Genomic DNA, 26,903 nt, shown 5'->3' with positions numbered 1-26,903 from the left:
TTCAGAAGAGTACTCCACTGATTTAGCATTGCACTACAGCCTCACAATGGACAGTTTTTTAAGGATCAATTAGTAGCAGTACTGTAGCCGGCAGCAGAGATGAGGAGTGGGCTACAGAGGTCTGGTAAACTCACTTCTTTCTAAGGCCTAGTTCACAGATACACAGGTGTTTTTTGAACTTTTGAGCTTTTTTTCAATGTGTTTGGCCTTTTGTCCACACGCAGACTGCATTTTTAGTGTAGTGAAAAGAGATGTTTTGGAAAACTCTTTTTCTTTTTTGAAACTGTGTTTTCAGTGTTGTCGTGTAGACAGGAAGTTTCTGGCTTGTACCGTCAGCGTGTGCACCGTTTTCCTTTGTTGTCCTTTGTGAGGTGTCAAGAATGAGGCGACATTAAGCGCAATAGGGCACATGGCCAAAATAGTGCTGGATCTAACCTTGTTTGTACAGAATGTAGATAGACAGTTACTCTACCACTTTATTGAGGAATAGAAGTGTCAGAATGGAGCCATCCATGCACCACCGCAGCCAGGTAATAGCTTTTTTCAGGCAATTTGATTGGCCGACATGGCTTTAGGCTTATGGTTATATTGCCGACCGTTGGTTTGGCATGCTCTTGACAGCGGTTTAATTGGTTTTTGTATTTTCATTTGGACAGAGATTTTTTTTGTGGTTGTGTGGATGGCGTTTCTTTAAGAAAATACCTGTCTACGTGTAGGTAGGGAACAAACCCAGATTTTAAGATTTTTTAAACTTGTAGTTTTCAGACCTCAACTGACGCTGACTCAAGTGACATCACTTGGAGTTCCTGTTTAATGGTGGTATTATCCCTTAGCTGAAAAACAGTGAAACTCCAACAAATCCTTGGAATAATTTAAATCAGAAGGTGATGGATCATTTGGGAACTTTAAATGACAAATCAAACTTATTTTAATACCATATCTAATACGTTTGTTAGTGTTAATGCTAAGTCAACATAAGCAATGTCTAATAACAGCAATTACACCAAACTGTTAGGATGACAGTAGTTTACAGTTTGCAGATGTTTACAAACAAAATACCTAATAAGTATACATTTAAGCTTTAGTGTGTACATTTTTGATGTTAATGAACGTCTGTTAATTTCAAGCCATTGCTTATTGTTTAAATGAGTTGCTACATAGCTAATTAATCAGCTCCACACAGCTCTCTCTGTATTTCTCATTATGGTTATGTTCAGAAGATTGTGGCGCCCGGTGACTGGCAGAAGCTTGAGTGAGGGTAATTACCTCCTCTATAGAGTCAATCATGTTTTTCTTTTTAATCCTCCATGTCCTCCTTGGCTACTAGCAACTGCGTGGAGGAGGGGTGGAGGTTGTGCGGGATCACCGAAGGCTTGTATCATGTGGACGTGCCGACAGTGTAGTTGTCATTACTTAGAATTCCACATGGGGGAGACAGACACTACGCACTACAGCTTTAAACATCACCATAACGAAATTGTTTTGAAAAAAGATAAGGCATCTGGAAAAGGTCTACCTGATCTTCTAAAATGTTAGAATATACAGTAAGTAAAAACTAAATGTTGCTACATTTCATATCCACATCCATTTTTTCCAGCATGTGTACTGCTTTTCCTACATTGATGGTAATTGCCTTGAGAGTAAAGACAAACGGCGTGGTATTTGTTGAGAACAATTGCACATCCTGTTAAATGGCGAGGAGGAGAGGCATGGAGCTCAGATCTTTACAGCCAGCAGCCAGCCATTCTCCCATCTCTCACATGTCTGTCTGATTCACTCTATGAGATGCTGGTGTGCCAGAAAAAAAAATACTCTGCTTTATTGCCTTTCCAACATCAATTTAATGTCTCACAAAAAAAAAATCCGACAGGCATAGCCGGCTGAAAAATCACCTCAATGCAAATGCAAAACACATTCATGTTTAATCCCTCTGCCTCCTCTCCGGTGTTTTAGAACATCCAGTCCTAATGTTGGAAAGGTGTTCTGCATTTTCAAACCACAAAAAAGGGTGTTCTGTCTGTGTTACAGAGTTGGATAGATTGTACATATAGGGATATTGGATTGCTAGATAAACAACCACTCAGTCTGATACCTCGCCAGCACCGCAACGTAATCACACCAAGAGTAAATATATGAATTCCTGCTACTGAACACTCATTAAGGATGCTCACCATACGGCTTCTTCCTGGAATGAGGCATTTGCAGCTTGGGTAGTAAGAGTAATGGCCATCATTCATTCTGCCAGTTTTCATTGCTTGGTGGCGTATTTAGCTACACATACTTGAGATTTGGAGGAAGGAAAGGCAATTGTATTTAATCATCCCCTGGGAGGGCTTTGCCTTGAAAATCACATTTATGTGATCAATGGCTCATGCAGACAAGTAAAACGCTCCATTCAGACATGACTCTCTTTACATCTCTGTCCAGCACTGCTTCCATGTTGGGAGATGATAACTTTGCAGAATAACGTTGTTTCAAAATAAGATGACCCTTCATGTGAGGAAATGAGCTCTTGCAGCTTAAAACATGAGAAATGTAATTAAAAATTGCACTAAATAAGACGTGTAAGTACTCATAATGATAGCATATTCTCATATCTGCAGCTACAACGACTCAGCAATTTATAACTGTAATTAAACACTTCACCCCCCCTCATTCAGAAGTGTAATGTATGGCCTCTTTAGTTTCTGATGACCAGTGGTGGAATGTACCACTTACTCAAGTACCTCAAATGTTCTTACGTACACATTTGAAGTTTATGGTTGAGTCTTTTTATGCCACGTTCTACTACTCCGCTACACTTCAGAGAGAAATAATGTTCTTTATAATCCACTTAAGTACCATTTTCAATGCAGTACTTCTACTTGTAAGTTGTTGTTTTTTTTACATTGGGGTAATAGTACTTTTACTTAAGTGAAGAATCTGAAAACTTCTTCCACCGCTGCAGATGACTCCTTTAATTCCTCCTCTGAGTGACAGAGGTTAATAAAGACTGGCTCATATTGTCAGGCCCGGTTCTACGAGGGTGCAAAAGCATGCATTACACCCTTAGTTTTAACAGTTTGCACCATCAGTTGACATTTGAATATTAAATACACCAGTGTTATACAGTTAATTAAATACAGTCAGTTTCCATGCCCAACTTCTATTTTGGTTTATGTATGTGCAGCAGAGCAACACTCAAAGGGCTGGGTGAAGGTGAATGTAGATCAGGGGGTGTGTTGATTATTAAATAATCTCTCAGCCAGTCACATCTCTGGTCTCATTGCTCTGAAACAGCTGTGCCTATCACAGTTAAACGTGAGAATGACAGCTCAGCAAGCTTTACTTCAGGAAATGTCTGGATGGTTCAGAGTGCAATGACATGAACACTAATCACCACAAATCTACAACCAAAGACAGATGGAGTATGATTTAATATAATGAGGAAGAAAGAGAAAGGGATTACAATTAAATTCTAATGTATCTCACTATGGCCAAATCTTAAAATCGACCACTTAATAAAAGAAAAATGTCGTCCTTACAGCAGTGGACAAAGAAGAGGAGGAGGAGGAGGACATTCCAGTCACAGAAAGAACAGTAACATCATAATTGTGATTTTAGGCTCCTCATCTAAGTGTTTTTTCTTTATTTTGGCAGTTCTTTCCAGTAAAATTAACAAAATAGCAGCAACAGCCTTCCTCATTTTATGGTTATTTATTCCAGTCAGTTTTGTATAAAGTACTTGAAAGCAATACTAGAGTAAAAGTATCTAACCAGAACATGACTTTGATAGAAGGTAAAGTTAGAATATTATTTGAGTAAAAGTTTCTGATATTTACTGTACTTAAGTATCAAAAGTAATTTTCTGATATTAAATGTACTTAAGTATTACAATTAAAAGTAAGTAAAACTTTGATTACTACCTTTATGGCCATCGGTGTGTAACGTTATCTTCATCCCCACTGTGGTCATCGTCTGTTACCATGGCGACAGATCCTGCACCAGGTGCTTCAATGACACTATCGGTCATTAAGCTTCCTCCTCTTCTTCTTTCGTTTCTTTTATTTATTTAATTTTTTTTTGCTGCTGCTGCTTGGCAACAAACAGGCATTAGGTCACCGACTGGGATGGAGCATTATCTAGGAGCAGTGATTCGCCAAACCTTCTTTTTTCCAGTGTAACAAATTTCTTCTGATTTTATTTTGTAGAAACAAGTAACAAAGATGCTTAGGGGAAATGTAGTTGAGTAAAAGTATACATTTTATATTTAATAACAAAGTAAAGTATGGATATGTGAAAATTCTGCTTAAGTACAGTAGTAAAGTATTTGTACTTCATTACATTACAACACTGATTCCAAAAACACCAAAATAATTGAGATGATTTGATGCCATGTGCAAATTAAACAAGTTATTAGTGAAACTATGTCCGTCTCCTTGGTGCAGTTACTTATTCTTAATATTTACAGTATTTGAAACTAGTAGCATAGAAATCATGTACTGTACATTGTGACATAGTTGTAAGGGAATTTAATTAAATTGGTAAGGAAGTCAGAGTTCTGTTAATATATTAAACGTTTTGTTTAAAACATATTCAATTAATCATTTAGTGATTATCATTTTCACTTGAGCCGCAAGTTACCTGTTCACACAATGATGTGCTCTTACCAGTGTATCAACGTGTGTACTTCGTCCATAGCAATACCCAACAATCGGTCCTGAAACGTCCCAGTTATATAATAAATGCCATAAACATATTTTTTTGTAAATCTTTACAATCTTACCTTGAAAAAAACAAGCAGGCCTGCCTTGTTGCACAATCCAAACATTTTTCAAAACTTGTCATTTTCAGTGTGCAGCTTGCTAGCTCGAAGGCTGTTGTTGTTGTTTCCCATAGCGAACAGAGTTTGAGAACGGCAACACATAGAGAGCAGAAGGTGACACATCACGCAATTACCCTGAAAATGTACTTCTGTTGATCCAGAATACTTTAACTGCAGTGCGTTAGCAGCGGGCTGATTCACAGCTGAAATCAGTGGTCAAAGGAGCAGCTGTGATCCTATAAATTCTTCTCAAAAAAAGTCATTTTAAAGCCATAATTTTTTTATTTGAAAGCTTTTATTAATAAAGGAGAATTCTGGTCGATTCCTGCATGTTGCTCTGTTGTTTGTACATTTGGAGTGCTGTCAGTAGAGAGAAAAATGAAAACAATCGGTGCTGCCTACACCGTGTTAATCCTCCTGTTAGTGTCAGCACCCAAAAGGTTTAAACAGGGCAAGTTTTAAACGTGTTTTTAGCCTTTACACATGTTCAAAATGTCTTTACAAGTGCCTACCCATGTGCAGTGATTCCTTCAGAGTGAACACAGCGAATCTGACTGCTGGAGATGTGAAAGAAATGCATTAAAGTTGTTTAGCTCCGGTGTTGAGAAGGCAAGACAAGTGCTTCGGGACCATCTACAAACTAAAACACCGAAAAGAGATACAATAAAATATGAATTAACTTAATGATTAAATAAGGTGTCAAAACTTACCTCAGTTATAACTTGTCTAATGCTAGTTGTACTACAGCACTTACTTTTGGGTAGGCACTATATCGTGTGTGTGTGTGTGTGTATATATATATATATATATATATATATATATATATATATCACGATACCAAAAAATCAGTAGTCAGTGCCAATATCAGTAAGATAACACGATTCTCGATGCCGATTTCGATACCACGGTAATGAAAATAAGGATTTTGTAAGATTCCGTGTACTTTAACTTGAAACATAAACTTCTGTATTAAAATATTTGAAAATTATTAAAATGTCATAACAAGACATATGAAACATGTGCAATAGAGCATACAACAACATAATAAAGTGTAATGAATGGTCATAGTGCAACAACTAGTGTCCCCAGACACATTTCAGACTTCCAGACATCTTTTCACAGTGTTTCTAACAGTTGCGTGACCAGAGACGTTACAAACCCGGGTAAATGTTGGAGATGTATTTGAAAGATGAAGACAGCTTAGAGCCCAAAAGGATGCAGAGTAGGCTAATTTCCTCCTGAACAGGTAGCTAAACATTAGCTTCAGGCTAATTTAACACGGCTACAAGGGACTGGCATTTTGTCATTTTAACATTTGTGTACTCAAATTGAATTACTAGAGTGAAAGAACTAGAGTACACAAGTTGGTTACTCGTAAAAAACAATTGAGACACTGCCAGTAAAGTGATCCCGACTGGTCCTGGCTAACCGTAGCTAATGCCGCCATGCTAACTCTGCTAACGGCTAACATTACCGGAGGAGCAGGCAAGTGGTCATGACTGTTTACAACGTGTAGCGTGTTAAGCGGCCGTAGCCAACGACGAAGAGTTATTTGAAGCCAAGGGGTGGGGGGCGCCGCCGCCGCCGCCTGTTGCTAAATTGGAAAGAGTTTAGAAACACTGAGTTTGCAGTGAACATGCTGCTTTTTAAGTCGGGTAGAGGACTCGCATTCATATTTTTCCTTAAGATAAGAACCGGAAGTAAAAGGACGTGACTTTGGCCACTTGTTTGTGACCTCCTTCCTCTGAATGTATCGACTGAAACACTCTGAAGCGTATACTACCCCCATCAGGTCCAGAAGAGGCATCGTTGCTAACGGAGCCTACGGTGCTTCAAAAAAACGGGCATCGTTGGTGTTTCGTCATTTCAGAACCGGAAGGTACCGTAAGTATCGGTTGTGGTGACATCCCTAGTAGGTACTTGTAATGACATTTTGAACATTTTAAGAGGATAAAAGCATGTTTAAAACTTGCCCTGTTTAAGCCTGTTGGGTGCTGACGCTAGCAGGAGGATAACACCGATTTTTTTCTGGGTTTTTCTCTCTACTGACAACACTCCAAATGTACAAACAGAGCTACGTGTTGGAATCCACCCAATTCTCCTTTAAATAGCAAAATCAAGAAAGGTTGGCATTTCACCTTCAGTATCGTAACACAAAAGCAAACCCGAAACGGTAAAATAAAGCAGATAATCGCCAATCAGCACAGAATGGTTTGACTCAGGACAGCCAAAAAGTGCCAATGGAAAAACCTCATTAGTAGTACCCTTCCTTTTAAAAAAATGTATTTACTCAAGTTCTATATTATCAAAATGAATAATAGTATCTTCAAAGGGTTGAAAAATGGCAGGTATGGTGGCTGGTGAGCTAACAAGGTTACTATTTAACCATGTTATCTTCTGATTGTACTCCCCTGAAGCTCTGGCCGCATGTCATCCAGAGGCCCTGGAGTTTTGTGATGGAAAGATATCGGAAGGAGGAAAAAAGGTTTTCATTGAAAGCTGATTCAGCGATGAAAAAACAGCAGCTGAGGTTGAGTCAACTTGTTTTTCTTGTCAGAGAGCCAGTCTGTGTCAGTCAGTATGGGTGCTGTGGCGTCGCCGGGGGCACACTGCAGAGTGGAATGGGTTTTAGTGTTTTTAAAGGTAACTGTGAGGAAAACAACTTTTTTAAATGAATTGTTTTTTGTAAAAACAGTGACTGTGTTGTTTATGTCTGTTATAGCTATAGACGGAGCCCTTGCTAGAATCCTATTATGCATCTTTTTTTTTTTAACTTTCTATTCGTTTTTTAAAAATTGATTCCTGGGGGTGTCCTGATATCCAAAGGTTTATGGCGCGCACCACATAACTGCAACATCCCCTGATTACAGCCGGGGACCAGGGTTCTATACTATACCCATCTCTCTCCCCTCATTTCTTGTCTGCTTCTAATCTGTCTGCTATCCAATCCAAGGTACAGAGAATGCTAAAAGTGAAAGGTAATGCAAAAGTTGAAACTAACTGCCAGGGGTGGAAGTAAGAAATTAATTTCCTCTTGTTACTCTAACATAGTCATGTTTTTGTGTACTCGCACTTTGAGTATATTTAAAAATCGGATATTTAATCACGTAGTATTGTGTTTTTGCACTGGCTTGTGTGAATATGCTTAGCCTTACGGCACAATGAATTGAACTAGTCCAACTTGATACAAGCAGTGTTACACTTTAAGGAATAATAGTATAATATAAGTATAATACTATTTTATTGATTTTGTAATGGATTTTACATTTATGTTTGACCAAATGTTTTTGTTGGGCTATGTAGCCTAAGTACTGAAAGGTTATTGTCATTGAGTAGGTAAAGTTCGTTTTATTGCAGGCTACAAGGGCTTTTGAAGCAGTACTGATGTATTGAACAAAGGATATATTAAAGGTTGTTTCATAAATTTAAATTTGTGCTCATTCAAAGATAGTGTCATCAAGGGATTAATGATTTTAAAGGTTATTTATTCAGTTATTATTTATAGTGTAGATTTCTTTGTTTCCCTGTCACAAAAGGGGAAACAACAAAACGTTCATATCAGCGGTATCAGCGGTATCGGTTAATTGTAGTGAGGCCACACTGAAGAAGGAGGTTGTATATATATAATTGTTGATCAGTTGAATGCACCGACTGCTAAGTGCCGTCTATAGAAATGAAATTTACTGTTGGTTTGGACATAAGTGCTCCTGTTGCTGATGTTGTTCCACTAGTGTGTAGGATATTCTTTAATTAAAAGGGACCTATTTTGCGGATTTTCAGGTTCATACTTGTATTTTGGGTTTCTACTAGAACATGTTTACATGCTTTAATGTTTGAAAAACACTTTATTTTTCTTGTACTTTCCATTGCTGCTGCACCTGTATTCATCCTCTGCCTGCAACGCTCTGTTGGAATGTCTGTCTTTTTAACTGTACGTGCACGCCGTGGTTGACTTGAGCTGCAAAAGAAGCTCAGGCCGCCCTGTCAAGGATGTTTGTGTAACAGTATGTTGAAGCTTTTTTTTTTTTTTTTTATGATTATTTTTTGGGCATTTTAGGCCTTTAATTGATAGGACAGTAGAAGACATGAAAGGGGAGAGAGAGGGGGAGTGACATGCAGCAAAGGACCGCAGGCTGGATTCGAACCCGGGCCGGCTGCGTCGAGGAGTAAACCTCTATACATGGGCACCCGCTCTACCAACTGACCTATCTGGGTGCCCATGTTGAAGCTTTTGATGCTTTGGCCGCTCTGACCTGCCATCATTCTATGTTCGATTGTATGTTTCTCTGCAATCAGCCAGCGTGAAGGACGTCTATCCGATTGGTTGCATAAAGTTGACCTAATTTCAGTTCCCACCTAAAACGATGATGAACGAGATGAGAAAAAGGCGTTCAGGTAGTCTCTTGTTTCAGAGAAGGCTACAGAAATTCTAGGCTCCTGTTATCTAAAATATTTCTAATGTAGTGTCTCAATGTTTAAATGATTTTGACAATGTGGGTGAGGTGGTTATAGTTCGATGACCACATGTAGGCTATTCATTTGAGCCAGAATAGGCTCCAACGCTACAGATGAAGAGCGAGCGAGAGGCAGCTGGCGGAGGACGGTGAAGCAGCGGCTTAAGAGCTGCGAGGCTTGGGATATTGATAGTGCTCCCATGGGTGCTGTGACCCTATATGCCCAAAGAATTTGTTTTCAGGCGTGGGACCTGCTGCTGCCAGATATCTGTAGTGTGGATGTGTCCAGGGATATACAGCGGACACAACGCTGTGTCACTACGTCAGAGGATGTCCCTCTCTAATCAACGGGGCTTTGATTTTATTTTTTGAAAATCTTTTAGATAACACAAAACCATGGATGTATTATAGCCTATTGACCACATGAAACACTGCGTGCAGATGCAGCCTTTCTCCCTCTCTCCATCCCCTCGTCCACTCTTCATCTGTATACTTCATCCCTAGACAATAGCCTACTCTGGCTCAAATGAATGTGTGCGGCCATCCAATTATAACAACCTCATCCTTGTTGTTGGAATCATTTGAGACATTACATTGGAAATCTTTTAGATAAAAGGATTCTATCATTTCTGTAACCTACTCTGAAACAACAGACTACCTGAACGCCTTTTTCCTGTCTCGCGTTTCATTCTCTACGCTGTTGTCTTCGGAAAAAAGGTCGCATCCTGAGATTGATAATATTGTCCCTTTTTAGGAACAATCTGAGCAAATCAGAAGCAAAAAAAAATCCCTTTTATTGGACAAAAAGCAAGGCTCCCCATTGCGATATCGCTCAATACTGCACCAAATTCAAAGATTGTTGGTCACATCAGTCTATTAGACACAAATGCATGGGAAAATGGGGCCCAGGTTAAAAAAAAGGGTAGTTACCCTTTAAGCTACTTGAATTTAGCCAGCGCAAACCCCAGTGTTGGGGTCACAGCGGACTGAAAAAATCCCAGTGGAACTGCTGCTTTGTGTTTGTTTCCTGAGCTCAGAGCTTGACCTGTGTAGTCCTCCACTTTAACTGGGACACGGTATGTGGAGGCGAAGGCTCAAAGGCTTCCATAAAGAAGTAAACACGGCAGCTTTTCTGAACACAGTGTAGCACTGCACCTGGTCAAACGGCACCTGAGGGCTGTTTTAATCTTGGACTGCCGAGCCTTTCCTCACTTCACAATGTTGTTTATCTCTGTCTTCAAATTTCTGTTTTTATGTCTCTCTTTCTCTGTGAAAACCACACAGGCAGCATTTTTCAACCCTGAACTGCTTAAACCCACCTCTCCAACTGTGCTCTCTACCGACGGAGTTTGCCCTTTCTGATCAACATCAAGCAGGACGCAATGGAAATGTTTCTTCTTCTCATTCCGCTGCTTGTTTTTGTCAGATGCTGTGCTTAACTGTGGCTGATTGATCTTTTGAAGAGCACCCTTCATTCTTTTGTGTTTGCTACTTCTGATGGAAAAAGAGTTACAAGAGGCCATATTCTGGCCTGTATAAACCCGGTCTCACAAAGCTCCCGCAGCATCAACTGTCCAGTGGCAGACGATCAAAATGCCTCCCCCGGGTGGTGTGTCTCTCCCCCTCCCCCAGCAGGCTCTCATCAGAGAAAGTGGGTGTTTGTGAATGGAACAAATGTGTTTCACAAAGCTTCCTGAGAGCTCTTTAAAGTCTTCTCCGCGGCTCCTTGAAACTTGTCGTGGAAGGGCGCTTTTCACACCAAAGAGAGAAAAGATTGGGCAGTGTGAGGCCACTCATGCTCTGTGGTTGTACAGTCCATTTCAAGGTCACAAGGGTTAACATCACCAATCAGACACTGGACGAGAAACAGACAGAGCCTCCGAAGATGCAATCAAGGCAAGAAACAAAATGTGTGCTTTAGCTCACACTTTTTCATTGGGATTCAATCAGGTGCTTTGTGGGGAGATGGGGAGCCCTTCATGTCAAGGTTAGACATTCGGGAGGAGAGAAAGAGAGAGATGGATGCATTAGAGCCGCTCTTCAAAGGTGTTAGCTCCAGCGAAACAAGGAGCGGCTGAATCTTCCTTTTGAGAAACATCCAAATTGGCCGGCATGTTATCCCGGAGTAAAGTCGCATCAAAGTTTGTCCCTGGGCTGATTGACTGGAGAGAGCTGCATTTGAAATTTGTCAACGTGTCACTTTTCTCTTTCCCTCCCTCTCCTCTGCCACATCTCTTTCAGGCACTCTGCTAAGCTGGACAGATTGGCGTGTCCTTAATTCCCATTATTCTATTCATTTTCAAACAGCCACATGGATACTGTCGGTGAATTTCAACCACAGCCACGGCCGACCAACGCAGCACGGCTATGCCCAATGCCTGCTGCTTGTATTGATTTGCAACTTCTTCTGAGTTCGCTTTGTTGTGGACTGAGGCAAGGAGCATGTTATGGGTTTCCATGACAACAAGTGCAAGGCTGGTAATTTTTCTGCCTCCTGTTTAAGGCATCAAGGTGGATAGGTAACACAGATAGGTAACCCCCTGTGGTGTCAGGATGATTGTAGTTCAGACTTATCTTAAGAGCAAAATGGGAGGCATCCCTCTTGCAGGGTGGACAGACATGCAAAAGATGCCGTGTATACAGAGCAGACACAAATACCAATCGTAAAATTAAATTATGAGGAAACAGAATTACAAATATAGTTAAATAGATAGCAAACATAAATGAAGAATGTGGAACCAGGTGTGCTGCCAACAGAGATGGGAAGTAACAAAGTACAAATACTTTGTTACTGTACTCAAGTAGATTTTTCAGATATTTTTACTTTACTATTTATTTTTGTGGCAACTTTTTACTTTTACTTCTTACATTTTAACACAAATATCGGTACTTTCTATTCCTTACATTTTACAAAATTGGCTCGTTACTTTAGTTTTGTACAAAGTGTCATCTATCAGGTGTGATTGTGAGTGCATGTCGGAGAACAGCGTGTACACACCCCTCACTCCGCGAGCGGGCGCACACCCCACACGGAGACAAAAGTGAGAGAAAAGAAAAAGAGACTAGCTGTCCGGAGGATAACCAGTTGAAATTGTGTGCGTCTATGAGAACTGTAAGTCATATAACTTATGTTGTCAGTTCATTTAAGCCTGTTGTTGTACTGGTCTATAGTTCTTGCACATTTAAAAGTTAGCTTGTTTGTGTTCTTCACCTGTTACCTAGGTTACACCTGGCTGTTGATTTGATATGATGGCGATTGTATAACGTCCTTGCTCATTAAGATAATGGAATTAATAGTGGGTTTAATGTTATTATTTACTAGCATATATGATTACTATGCATTTTGTATGGTAGCCTTGGTATGGTAGTACAATGGCATTTATTTCTTTTATTACCACACACACAGCCATAGCAGAGCACCCCCCCCCCCCTGTTTATACTGATGCTTGATTTTAATAAAGCATCAACAGAGAGAAGTTGTCTCCGTTGGTGTTTTAACAGACACACCTGGGCCGAAGTTGAAAACCAAAATCAGCTTTAAATCCAGTCCTAATCTATTCCTCACTAAGTTTAAAATAATTTCACTGGAGTTAGTTATTATTTTTGCGTCATCAATACCAAATTGAATCTAATTGGATGGGAATATACACAGACTTCTCACAAAATCACACTTGAATTCATATCTTGCTACTCGGTCAGAATCTTATTAACCTGGAGTCCCAGTCTCTGTCACAATAAAAAGCTATATGTTTTAGGCCTATTGGCAGACAGCCATTTAAAATGTAGCCAATGACATATAAAAAGCCTTTTTTTCCATGTCCTCTGTAGTTTCTCAGCGTGTACTCTAGGAACATCCGTCTGGTCCAGGTAGCTTTGTCATTCACAAGGTTACTTCTACTTCTATACCTTAAGTAAATTTCCAAACCTCTTCTTTGTTACTTTAAATAAGTTAAATCAGTACTTTTACTTTTACCAGACTATTTTTAACACAATTATCTGTACTTCTATTTGAGTACGGGAAGTGAGTACTTTTGCCATCTCTGGCTGCCAACTAGGGCTGGGCGATATAGAGAAAATCCAATATCACAATATTTTTGACCAAATGCCTCAATATTGATACCGCAACGATATTGTAGGCTTGACTATCGGTGCTTTCACAAAATATTTAAACAATGAGATTTTTTATAAATAATCATCTGTTATGTGGATGTAAGTGGGTAAAGGCAAACAATAGCACAGTTACAACAGTCTAGTAAGATCAGAAAATGATATCACTTTACTGTAATGCAGCCCTTAAAAACAGGAAAAGACACCACTTGTGCCATATTACATTATAACAATATCCAACATCTAAGACGATATCTAGTCTCATATCACGATGTTGATATAATATCGATATATTGCCCAGCTCTTCTGCCAATCCCCAGTTGACACCAAAACCATTAATACCAAAATAATATTAAATAAATAATACTTTCTATCATTTGAATTTTTTAGGTAACTGAGTACCTACCTGGTTGTAAAAATTGGAATACCACTGAATTTATAACACTGATATTTTTAAGTTCCTTTTAGGGTTTAAAAGTTTAGTCTCTAAAAACTCTAATCAAGCTCAAATTCAATAAGTCAAATTCTGATCTAACAGTCAAAAGATCAAGTTGTGCCAGCATTCTATAATGTTCGGAGTGGACACTTGGATCGTGTGATGACAGATTGTAACCTGATAGGATAGATGTGGGTTATGCTCCTATACTTATGCAGAAAATAAAAAATACAAACACAGAGGCTCTGAAGTTCGAGCCAGCATAAAACAAGACGGCCTTAATTAACTTTCACATTGTCAACGGCAGCACAGCTTTACTCTTTCCGGGTTTTAACTTTCACAGTCAAAGCCTCAACTTAAATTTACTCCGAGCATTTCACTCAACGAAACAGCTTAATGATAAACACACAAAGCGACACACAACACGACGCAGTTAAGTCCTGAGTGACGGAAGTGCTGAGATGATGCTACTGCTAGCAGAGCGCTATAGAAAACAAGATGGAGGAAGACAACAGTCTGTTCTGCGCCGCCGCTGGAAAGCCGTGTAGCTTCACTGGCACATTCGTCGTTATCACAGCAATCCATGCAGACAGGTTGGTTATGTCTGGACACACAAATATGATCCAATCAATTAGCAAAAAAACGTGTGGACAGTTTGTCTTAAAGATCTGATTTGAGAAAGAAGTTGGATTTGCCTAGCCTAAAAGGTTCTGCAGACCCGAGAGGCACTGCAGCATCTCCGTGTGTTTATCACTGTGACTGATCAGCCAGAATATGAAACCGGAAGATGAAATCAGACGTTTTTATTTTTTGATTGCAGTGTTTTTCCACTTTAAATAATGACACGTGACACACTAAAGCAGTGGCTCTCAACACAAGAGGGCCGCAAGATCATTTCAGGGGGTCACCACATGGTTGTGGAGAAAAAAAATGAAAATAACATATTTTAGGCTGGAATGGTTTTTACAGTACATCGCCAATGCCAGTGATGGTGATGATTTGCCTTTGAATAGATTTGACTGTTTGTGTGTTTCTGATTCTGATCTGCCTGGTGAGGGTAGACAAAAAGTCACAGAGCGCATTAAAAATCCACATTGCTTCCAGCACGCTGGACAACATTTAGGGAAAGCATTTTTTTATATACATTTATTGATTAAAATCAAATGGGGGAGGCAAGTAGAAACAGCTGTATATGCCAGTTTGCAGCATTTTCTCTTCTCGACTGTCCCTTCTCTTCTAATCATTTGACCTTCTGTCTGTAGATTGCCACAGTGGGGGAAATGGAATTGGGGGCAAACATTCTATTTACAACCACAAAAAGCAACAAAAATAAATTCCGTCTTTTCACTCTGTTGTTAGTTATTCTGTTAGTTATTACACACCTATTGGAAAGAGGTCATTTCGGCGCCCCGATCAGTTGGTGGTTTTGGTAGAAGGTTAACTCTCCTGCTATTAGTCCACACTCCATACCATCCCTGTCTGCACGGGCTTAATGGACCATGGATGTGTTAAAAAAACCTGGATACAGTGCTCGAGGTGGAGCCCCGTACATTCCTATGAGAGTTGTTCATGTGAATGAATCCCAAAAATGTATGTATGAATGTATTATGTATGTATAATGTATAAAATGATCCAGATGATGTCTGCGCACTATGGGCCTCCTGGAGCAGGTGCACTAGAAACCTTCGCAGGCCAAGCCGGCTGCTAACACTTTAGCGCTCCACTAACTTAAATGTGGATTTAATGGTGCATCTCTTTTAGACATCTCAAATGTAATGGGACCGCATGGATCAAATTAGTAGATAGATAGTAGAAACGAGTCATTTCACGGGGGTTTTGGTGTTAAATAAAACATTCATCCACTGATTTACAGATGTCTCTTTTGCCATGTAGGCCTTTTAGAAAAGGTCTTTTTGGGCCAGAGGGCATCACGTGACAAACACGGAAGTTGTATTTCAACCGTTTAACCTATGTCAAATTGGCTTCAAAGCCCAGTGCACTTCCTTGGGCTCTGGTCGTGACTTAGAAAGGTTGAGAACCACTGCTCTGAAGGAAGGAGGCCTCTGGGGTATGACACAAGCACAAAGGAAAGTTTGTGTTTCAGTCTTGTCTCATTAGTTGTAAAAGGACATGGCAGTCCTATTGCGAAAAGCATTGCGAGAGCAGAGGAGGGGAAAGGACATTTTACACCTCAAGGTAATCTTCTCTTTGCAACAATTATTCAGCCTGATGAGGTTATGGACGGAGTAGAGGACACGTTGAAAGCCTGCCTTCAGCATTTTGGATATACAAAGAAAGCTTTTCCGTGCCGTGCAGCCTGCAGAGTGAGCTTTGGTTCCAGCGCTTGTTGTTTATTCTGTTGGAAGTCTCTGAACTCCCCATGAACGCTTATGAGAAAAACCTCATTAATGTTTGCTGGTGTTGGCTGAGAAGAGATTTTAGCTGAATATAAGTTTTGCCATCCAGTCTAATTGCACACCTGAGCACAAGGTAAACAGCAAAATAACACACAGAGGGATGAAAGTGAGAAAGGTCTTTCTCACTGCTGACTAACTCCTGTTAGTTTGTCCAGTGACAAATTAGCAAAGATGTACAAGATGCAAAATGCATAATAACCGGGCATACTACCATGACGTGACAAAACACAAGTCTCACACGACACCAATCTGGTCTAGAGTGACACCATATCTAACCGAGCCGATTCATCGCCTCGGCCTCGTTCACTAGTGGAAATTTCCCAATTTACGGTGCAAGTTATGCCCATATTTTGTATTAAATTAATGCTCTCTTTGAATAATCTACAAGTAATTTTCTATCCTGTTACTATATTGTGTTGTATTTTTTAAATATATATAATAGTATAATTGTCTCCACTGAGCCGAAACTGGAACCCAAGGCTTGTCAATGCACACTGTACTATGTATGATTGTGTATGAGACAAATAAAATGATAATTTGCAAAGGGAACAGAAAGTAATCAAGTTGTTTCTTTCATATTGTGATACTTTGAAAGGGTCTACTGACAGCCTGAAGACAGGAAAGCAGAAAGAGGGGGGACAATATACAGTTTGTCCAAAAACAAGTCAGTAAAAAAAAAAGAAACGAAGTTGCTGGATATTGGCAGGTCACTCTAAAATGTGCAGGTTTATCACACAGCACAATGCAACAGATGCTGCAAGTTTTGAGGGAGCGTGCATGCTCACTGCAGGAATGTCCACCAGAGCTGTTGTCCATGAAATGAATGTTCATTTTTCTACCATAAGCCGTCTCCAAAGCCGTTTTTTTTTTTCAAATTTGGCAGTACATCTAACCGGCCTCACCACAGCAGAACACGTGTAACTACACCAGCCCAGGACCTCCACATCCAGCATGTTCACCCCCAAGATCGTCTTAGACCAGCCACCCGGACAGCTGCTGCAACAGTTGGTTTGCTTTCTGCACAATTTCTGCACAAACTGTCAGAAACCGTCTCGGGGACGCTCATCTGCATGTTCGTCGTCCTCATCGGGATCTCGACCTGACTGCTGTTTCTCGTCATAGCTGACTTGAGTGGGCAAATGCTCACATTTGATGGTGTCTGGCACTTTGGAGAGGTGTTCGCATACTCATAAATTCTTTGCTTATTATCAAGCTTTAAATAAGAGCTACTGTGTTGGATTACATTCTGTTGTGTTAAGTTATGTATGTGTAATTGTGTCATCCCTTAAAGTTGAGTATATTCCACACGCTGCTTAAAAAAGCACACTGAACATCAACAAACATCTACTTTAAGTTATATAGTAAACAATCAGGATTTTGGGGTGTAATTTATTACAACACAAAACAAAATAATGTAGTCTGCAGTGTAGCTCCAGAGAATGAGTGGCATTGGTGAAATTAGCTCCACCTTAACCAAATATAACTTTAGAATACAGTTTACATTTTATAACATCAACAATAATGATCTATAATAGAAAACTGATAATATTGACTAATATAACACTGACTATACAACACTGAATATAACATACTAATTTGTTAACATTCTATACTTTTAATTAATTAGATAACTTGTCATGAGAAAACCAAAAAGCACTTACTAAAAGAAGCGGTATGTCATAAACATTGACTTGTTTATAATGTTTATGACACGTTCATGACATGTCATGTCCCTCTTATTTAGATACCTTTGAGTACAGTGTAACCTATATTTGTTTACACTTTGGCAAATTGGCAACATGAAAAGTAAAATTGGAATGTAAATTATTTTTTATCACTTCCAGTTTGCATGAACAGACTGTCACTGGATTACTTTGATACTCAAGAAAACTTGAAAATGTGATTCATTCAATTCAACAACTTTATTAATCCCACAAGGGGCAATCAGTTATGAGCAGCTAGAGAAACACACATACATAACAGCACACAAGCTTACATAGAGGTCTACACCCTAGAGAGTAGATAAATAATACAAAAATAGAATTGATCAATTAAGAGTCGAATTGCAGAAGGGATAAAAGAATAAGAGTGGTAATTAGTTTTAGAAGCAGGTCAATTCGATGACGTCTTGATGGCAACAGCGACAATTCCCTCTGGAGAACATGATCTAAGGAAGACAAAATGCTCGTTGCTTTACGTAAGATCTGTTGATTACAAAGGGAATTTAAATCTGTGATGATCCTCTAGCGAGTTCTTTTTTCATACAGTTTCTTAGCAGATGCATGTTTGTTCGTGATAGACATCAGAATCCCACTGAATTTAAACATGAGAACAGAGTAATAACTCTGAGAAGGTGTATGACTTTTGATGCAAAGGGGCTTAAAGTAGTGCTGTCAGCGTTATGGAATGGAAAGTTTACTTTTTGAAGTTGCCAAATGGTTCCATTGACAAGACCAAGGTGATCTGTGGGTTTTGTCGCTGTGAACTCAGCTATCATATATACCTATAGTCTGAAATAATTATAGTAATGTTACCTTGTTACCAAAACTACGTAGGTGGCATTATACTTCTAGTTCCGCTTTGTACATGGTGTTGTTGTGATTGCTCGCTGGTTCTGGTGTGGACTCAGAAAGTTCATCTGCATGGGAGTTAGAGTGTTCCTTCCTCCTCTCAGCAGACATCTGAATATCCTTTGTCAGCTAAAGCTAACTATGTCACTATGCCAAACTGCAATAACAAACTGCCTGTTGGTTTTAGAACACTGGCATGCACCTGCCCCCTCTCACCTCACGCAGCTCAATGAGTTAAAGTTGTTACAGTAAATGCAAATGAACCCTGTAACCCTTGCTGAGATAGGATAGTCGAGGAGTACTTGGCTGCTGTGAGGGAGAACAGACAGCTTAAACCACTCCGATGGTTGCCATTGCTCGTTTGAAAAGAGATGGATCAAAGCTGTAATCGTGCTTTGCTCAACTTTCCATCACCACTAAGCAGCAGAATTTTTCTTTCTTACCTCCACATCAAACTCCCTGCATGTTATCTGAAGCAGTGTCAGGACCAAGTGGCGCAACAGAAAGGAATGCAGCAGTAGAGGCAACATATTATTATTTTGTCAGCGTACGAGCACTTCAGGATCTCGTTTGTCTCTGGGCCGGGAGCCGTCATCTTCCCGCAGACGAGCAGTGTAAAGCTGATACTAACTCGAGTGATAGTCCTCCTCCAAGCTCTGACAAGTTCATTTGGGTATAATTACTTGCCCCGCTCAGGTATTCTGTCGACATTTGTCACTGAGACACCCGCATTACCCGATGAGATTAATTTGTCATATTTCCTGTGTTAAATATTTCCCTTCCTGTAAGTGATCTAATCCTCACAGCTCAGCAGAGGATGGCAGCACAGGGCCTACCTTTCTACCTGCAGAGCCGGAGTGCTATGTGCAGAGGGGACCACCTCCAGGCTTATTTATGTGAGTGGTCCCTGCATCCATAGATAACGCCATTTAGCAGGACCCCAGAGAGCGGCCCCAACCACTCCTGTTCAGACCTGACACCGGGCAGCAGATGGATTTAGCTCCTCTGCCCTGACTCTACACCACTTAAACTGCGGGCCATTCCAGTCTCCATTAAGAGAATCGCTTCCTAATGAACCCTCTTCCTCTGGAGGAAGTGATTAATAGTAGTGGCCATCCAGGATTGCATTACCCAGCAACACTTTCTGCAAGGCAGGGCACACACAGGAATACGAAGAAAGTAGAGCGCTAGCATGCTAACAATCATCCTAATGTTGTCAGGGAAGCATAGGCAGTTTGTTAGCTGAACCAGTGTGTGTCTGCACACTCTATCAGGGCTTCGGATGTCCTATTTCTGCTTCACACAAAATGGCGAGTTATCTGGAAGAAGATATTTACTAATCCTTTGATTCATAGTGTCTGTTTGAAGTTTTAAACCACACACATCTCAATAGCGATCACATGAGATTTACTATAAGCAGAGTGGGGATAAAGGGTTTATGTCGGAAAGGATCATTAGGTCCTTTTAATCACTTTCACTGCAGAAGCTGCTGGGCCTCAAAACAAACCAATCCCGCCTCCTTTGGAGTCTAGTGTTGTACAGTGAAACTCCACAATGCAAGCCATCAGACAAAGCCACAGGAGCCATATGTTGGTGACAACAGGACGCCATCTCCGGTGTCGCCCTCCTCCCCAGGGCTCAAATCATGTCAAACTCAGCAGTGTGTTGCCTCCATTTTGCTTTAACATATGGCAAAGCAGCGGCTGGAGATGAGCATGTGTTGCACAGGGGAGAGTTTTGACAGTCGCACAGCTCCATTGGCTCTAAGGGGCTTTCATTTGCTGGCAATGACATAGACAGGGATCAGGGAAAGTCTCCCTAGGGATCAGCCCCATGCTGTGGAGAAAAGCTGTTTCCTACAGTATTAATCTACTGATCTATGACTTGAACACAAGCCTTACAAACGCTGTGAGGCCAAAAGGCTGCGAGAAAATAAAGTCATGTAGAGGTGCGAGGCCTCTTGACGGGCTCAAGGATATGGCTCGCTGGTAAACTTTGGTGACATGCTTTGACCTCCCAGAGTTGCACAGGAAATGAGAAAAAAAACAGAAGAATCTGCCACCTGTACTCCTCCATATATGGTTTCATCAAAAAAAAAGGACAGAGGATATAGCCAGCCTGGACCCTTGACACCCTTGATGAGGTAGTGAGAAAAGCAGCAAAGAGTACTTCAAAAGAGACTCCAGAGGAAAGCAGAGACTGATTACAGTGACCGCAGGGTCTTTTCAAGCCCATCTGAGCACGCTGGCAGCTGCCACACACTCCGTGACCCGGCTCCGGCACAACATGAAAAACCTGCAGCTGCTCGCTAATTCATCAGTGGACCTTTTAGCCTGCATGCATGAGCAGAGCTGAGCATGTGATCGGAGTCACAGAAGACACACCAACCAAGTCGGTGGTCTCACGAATGTCACTGTGGCTGAGAGCTGTAAGAGATGCTCAGCAGAGGAATGGAGTCCATTGTGCACACTTCATTTTCTGGTCAGTTAGCATTTGCTCTCTGATTACCTCATTAGGATGTTCAGCGAGCGGCAGGCAGCACAGCCCAGTGTACTGGGCCACAAAACATAGCTGCAATCACATTTGTGTGCGACCAGTGGCTATTTTAGACCCTTTTTTAGGGAGGGGGCTCAACCTCACCTAAATTTGACATTTACAATTACTTTTTTTTTTTTTTTAATCAATTGTAGTGCTTCAAATTTTTTAACTTGTCTGATGGTGATTGAGGGCAAACAATTACAGGTTCAAAGAACAGGTTTAATATCCTGTGCCACTGTTGCCAAGGCTATGCAACTGTAACCTCAGTTTTATTTTATTTATTTATTGTTTACACCATATTATCATTTTATTTTGTTGTTTTTTCATATGTTCAATATTTTTGCAATAATCCTTTGTTATGATAATAAATACATACTGTATATCCATTGTTATCTAGTGATATAACAGATTTAGCACTTTTGCAAGGCACTGTATCCGTGTCATATTCTCATTAGGGGCTGAGACCCCCTGAAGGTCTGATCCTAGAATCACCCCTGTGTGTGACAGACATTCTAAGGCATTAGCACCCTGTTAATGAACTACGAATGATGATGACGCTGATGACGATAATTAGACCCATTTGATACATACATGTGTGTCCGCAGAGAGGAACAAGCAAATGATGTGTTGAGCCCTGCAGGAAATGGTTTTCTGACAAGGGAGTGACTTAATCTGTAGCGGAGGTTTATGAGGTTTGGTGGGAGTTATTGCATGGCTGCATGCTGTATTGATACACACTCCCCACCCCCCAACCTTCAGCACAACACACACAAGCCCTCATTAGCTTTAGTGAAGCATAAATCCACACATGACAACTCTGTCATTCTGTGAAGTCATCTGCTTGCCTCAAAGGAAACATTAAGTAATTGTCAATTTGGAATAAGGCTTGCGGTGCTCGGCCGTCTTAACAACATCGTTTCTGCTTTTCAATTTGGAAGCAGCGCTTTATGACCACAGACAACTGTCAAGGAAAGCCATAAACCGCGCCTCATTGCGCTGAATGTTTTGTTTTAGCACCTTATGTCCACACTGAAGCCCAGATGGTCTCCAACACGGACCAAAAATATCAATCAATTGAGGGTGTCAATCAAATGCCGTCAATCCATATGTGATCAATTGGCGGTGAGCTGCTGTATGAGAGTTGCAGGGAGAGGGTAGTAGACTAGTCAAGATCTGTCCTTGGACCCAATGTGGGGAAAAATGACTGATTTCTGTGTGACCTCCACTGTTTTTGGCAGAGAGAAAGTGTTAAGCAACACAGTCCAAAGGCAGAATATTTTCCTTTTGACACTTCATTGAGAGCTTAGTCGTGGAAATATAGATATCCCTTTGCAAATCCTTAAAGGACAGTTACACCTCTTCTCCAAAGTGAAGTTGAGCCCCTTCTCTCGGCCCGCTGGTCCCTGTCTGGTACATGTCACCACTACCTGGTCACCAGCACTGGTGCCTGCTGCTGCTTCAGAATTTGAACAGATATCCGCTTTTACTCACCAAGTAGGTTACAGTACCTGAGAGGCTTCTCTTGAAAGACCAAATTTGCTTTTGATTGTTTTCGGTACTCTGGGGATAATAATGTGAGACAAACAAGTTGCATTCAGTGGAATACATAACAGTTACCCACTTGAACATTCAGGTTTGGAAGATAATATTTGGAAGATTTTGGACTTCCAAAAAAAGAAATCTCATAAAAGATAAGAAACCATCCATCCAGCCATCTTTGTCTGCTTATCTGGTGTCGGGTCGCGGGGGCAGCAGCTCTAGCAGGGGACCCCAAACTTCTCTAAGATAAGAAACATCTCTACCAATAAATAATAAAATAGGCAGATTTTTTTTGAAAGAGCGCAAGCCTATATTTTTTTAATGAAAATCATATTCATTCTCTTGATACTGTGTCAGTCCCTTGATATGAAGCAGTTTGTATGATTACACATTTATTGTAATCACCATAGTGGATGTTGCTGAAAACACTTGACTAGAAGTGATTGCAGTGATAAATTTTAATAAGATTCCACATGAATGAACATCAATATGTTTATTATAACTACAAGTATATGTGGTAGCAGTAGTAGTATTCTGGGTTTTAATGATAACAAATAAAGCAAGTTTTTCCATTTTTTCCATGTTGTATTTAAATGTTCCTCACTGAATCACTACTTATCTTTAGTCATATGGGGCTTCAATTAAAAACCATGTAGAGTGTACAGACGGGAGTCATAATTTCTATGGCTGCTAGAAGGCTTTGACACTTGAATTCGAACATGTCATTTTGAGGCACTTGCTGAAATGATTGATGTTGGGTTTTTTCCTGTTGTAAGTTTCATGGAAAAGTTTCTACTGCCGCTTTCTCACATGAACTCCAGACAACGTCCAGAGAATCAGAAACACGACGCGTATTACACCGTGGCGGTGGAATTTGGTCATACACAACTGAGTCTCCTGCCACTCCTCAAATTTATCTGAAGATTTCATTGTCGGACTTTACCAACAGAAGCTCCCGAATTTTATCGTCAATCATTTTAGTTGGCGTCTTTGTGGAAATGACCTGCTAGTGGATTCAATTGGAGATTACGCAGAGGCGTACAAGGGTTAGTGTCTGTTAAATGTTCTGTCATACTTTTGCATTCTCAGGTACATCTGGGTAGATTAGTTCGGGGTTGCAGTGCATGTGTGAAATGAGCGTCAGTCTGACCATGGACGGATTAGCTTTAAAAGACAACAATTTGCTCTTGTAACCTTACTAGTCTCGCATTGGCAGACACAGCTCCAGCGCCGCGGAGTAAGGTCTGGCTCCTTCACACATGCATTCCAGGAAAGGAAAAAAAACACTCTGTGTTGTTGGCATTTGTTTACAACAGTCACAATCGTCTTGGGCTGCACTAAACTCTGGTCGCAGAGACGGTAACTGGTCTCGGAAAAACGTAACTCGTTTTAGTGGAACATTTGCACTCCGATACCATGCAGTGGAAAAACGCCATATGTATCCCCAGGGGAGTAGCAGCAAACTATTGCTGTCACAGCAACTACCACAAGGGGTCACCAATAAAACACACAACTCCGATCTCACACGCTCAGGCTGTGGACATATGCAGTACCTCGACCTGTATCTACAACCTTTATGTTGTCCGAAATACAAGCAGTGGAAGAGGTTAGTAGAACAGAGCCCTATCCCTCTCTCTCTGTTCTCAAACAGTAAATTATTACTGTCCATTGCATAATTACAAGGCTGAGTGCGAGTTATTCCGAACTGCATGCACTTACCCAGCAGACAGCGCTGTCAAAGTCAGGTTATGCAGAGTGTGCATGCCTTATTTCTAGGGAGAGAAGATGTCTGCTAAAGAGGAACATTGTGTAGGATTGTGGGATCAGATTTCCTAATCAGGCAGCAGCTAGGGAGCATTGTGTGGGGAAACGCAAAAAAGCAAGACAGAGAGGAGAGGGAGAATGGGAGGATTAAAAGAATAAGTTGAAATGTGATCAAATCCAAGGGAAGAGATGAGATGGAATGGGAGCACAGAGATGGGGAGAAACACAAGCTTGTATTTCTGAAGGCTTTCTGACAGCAGCTCTTATAGGATAGGGTAATAAATCAGAAGTCACCCTGCAAGTCCCCTCTATCAGTAGACTTTTCTACATGGCCAACTTTGCGTTGATGGGGGAGCCAAGCATGGCGCAGAGCTGAGAGTGTCATGATGGGATGGCAGGGCTGTGGTTGTGAGATGACTGATAGGATGAGCTCCCTCAAGCACTCATGTTACACCTCAGTGGGTGGTGTTGACAAGCTGGCGGAGGCAGCGCTCCACTGCTGTACAGCTCAGTGCAAAGGTATACTCACAAACGCCCGAAAACAGACACACAGTTCAACACATATATACTGCTTTTGTAGTGTGCTGTAACTTTCTTTATTTAGCCTGTACCATACACCACAAAGCAGGCAAAGATTAAAGCCATAAACATAGAAATTGGGAAGCAGCGGTGACAAAAAGTCAGAGAGCATAAAAAAAAAGATGTGCTAGAAGAGCAAAGGCACAAAGACAGCTGAGGGACGATGATGATTCAGACACAAATTGATCTCTAACAAAGTTGCAGAATGCCTCTAACAAGCTCGGCAGGGCGAGCGTGCTGACCATTCATTTTGAACTGGCTGAAAGCGTGCAAATGGAAACAAAAGGCCATCAACTAAAAATAAATAAAAATGGAGATGCATTTCTACGAGCGAATACACCAATTTGTGTCAACAATTTTCAACCAGTTCCAGTTGGTCACCAGTGGATACTGCTGTGGGAAGATTTAGATCATTTAAGTGCCATAATTTTTACAGCAGAGCACAAGCCAAGTAATAGGGCATTTTTTATTCCATAAAAACCTGCTGAACTCCTGTCCAGGAGAGCACCTTTAAAACCCAGCTCCCGTGGTGTTGGCATGAATGATTTAATCACCAAATGAGTGGTTCTTTCAGTCCTTGAGAGGTCTCTAGTGGGACCCCCCCAGCTCAATGATGCATCTTTTGAGTGTAATTTAATTCACAAGAAATGATCCCAGGCAATAGCCTGGAAGGATGTCTGCTGCATAATCATAGTTTTCACCCTAGACACTATTATCTCCCCGCAGTTCTACAATCCTATAAAAGGCTAAGTAAATCAATCATTCCTGAAAATCTTCTTATACGGATGTCAGGGACTGAAACTCCATGGTGTCTGTCCTAAAGGGGTGACGGCGCTCATGGCTTTACGTGTCTCTGACATGGAAACAAGTGAGAAGACTCAGCAAAAGAGGAGCAAAATAACTAGTTTGCGCTGGATATTAATGTGTTGTGATTGAATCATGGGATCTTTCCTTCCAGTGAGAAAACTTTGACTCTGCTGCAGTTGGAGAGCATTGGAGAGTCAGAACAGGGCTCAGCTGTGAATCCATGTCCAACTACTGCCCCCTGCAGCATTGATGGGAATTTCTAGCACTGTGACGGCCTGTTTCTTGGTGTGTTTGTCATTAGTGTTGCAGTTTCAAATTGAAAAAGAATGGGATGCAACTATTTTATTGCCATCAATACTGATTCATATCATTTAGACTACAAGATGTCAAAAACAGTTACAAATGCCCATCTCAGCCCAAAGGCATGCTTATGTTGTCCAAAACGTTCCAAAACCTCAAAAGTTGTCATTTTACACTAATATGATTGTGTGAACAAGTAATAAGCAATATTTAGGGCCCTAGCGCCGGCAGCGGCAAAGGCCCTATTGAAACTGAAGGAATTCTTCCTTCTTTCTTTTACCGGAATATGAATTGCCTTTTTGATGGGCTTAACATACTCAAAAACTCACCAAACGTGGCGGTCGCATCAAGTCTGGTGAATATTTACGTATTTTAAGGGGTTCAGGCATAGGCGCACAAAAATGGCTCGCTGGCGCCCCCTACAAAACCTGAGCCCCTGCAGTTCGTTTAACGTAGACTAACGAATCACGAATCAAGACATACAAAAAATGTCATTGGAACTAGAGCCCAACCGATAAAGGATTTTTAAGGCCAAACATTTTTAAATTTAAATTTTTAAAAATCTGATATTCCGATACATCAGCCAAA

At 40.8% G+C, this 26,903-nt stretch overlaps 1 long non-coding RNA gene across 1 annotated transcript; it reads left to right on the top strand.

The window, feature by feature from the left end:
- Positions 1-1,468: 1,468 nt before the first annotated feature.
- LOC116702148 (uncharacterized) lies at positions 1,469-26,592 on the top strand. Its single transcript, XR_004335081.1, has 4 exons — positions 1,469-1,479; positions 2,463-2,468; positions 6,694-6,698; positions 26,520-26,592. It is a non-coding gene; the product is annotated as an uncharacterized LOC116702148 (long non-coding RNA).
- Positions 26,593-26,903: the final 311 nt, after the last annotated feature.

The sequence above is a fragment of the Etheostoma spectabile genome, chromosome 14, assembly GCF_008692095.1.
Source record: "Etheostoma spectabile isolate EspeVRDwgs_2016 chromosome 14, UIUC_Espe_1.0, whole genome shotgun sequence".
NCBI classification, from domain to species: domain Eukaryota; kingdom Metazoa; phylum Chordata; class Actinopteri; order Perciformes; family Percidae; genus Etheostoma; species Etheostoma spectabile.
This window is presented reverse-complemented; position numbering and strand designations above follow the sequence as displayed.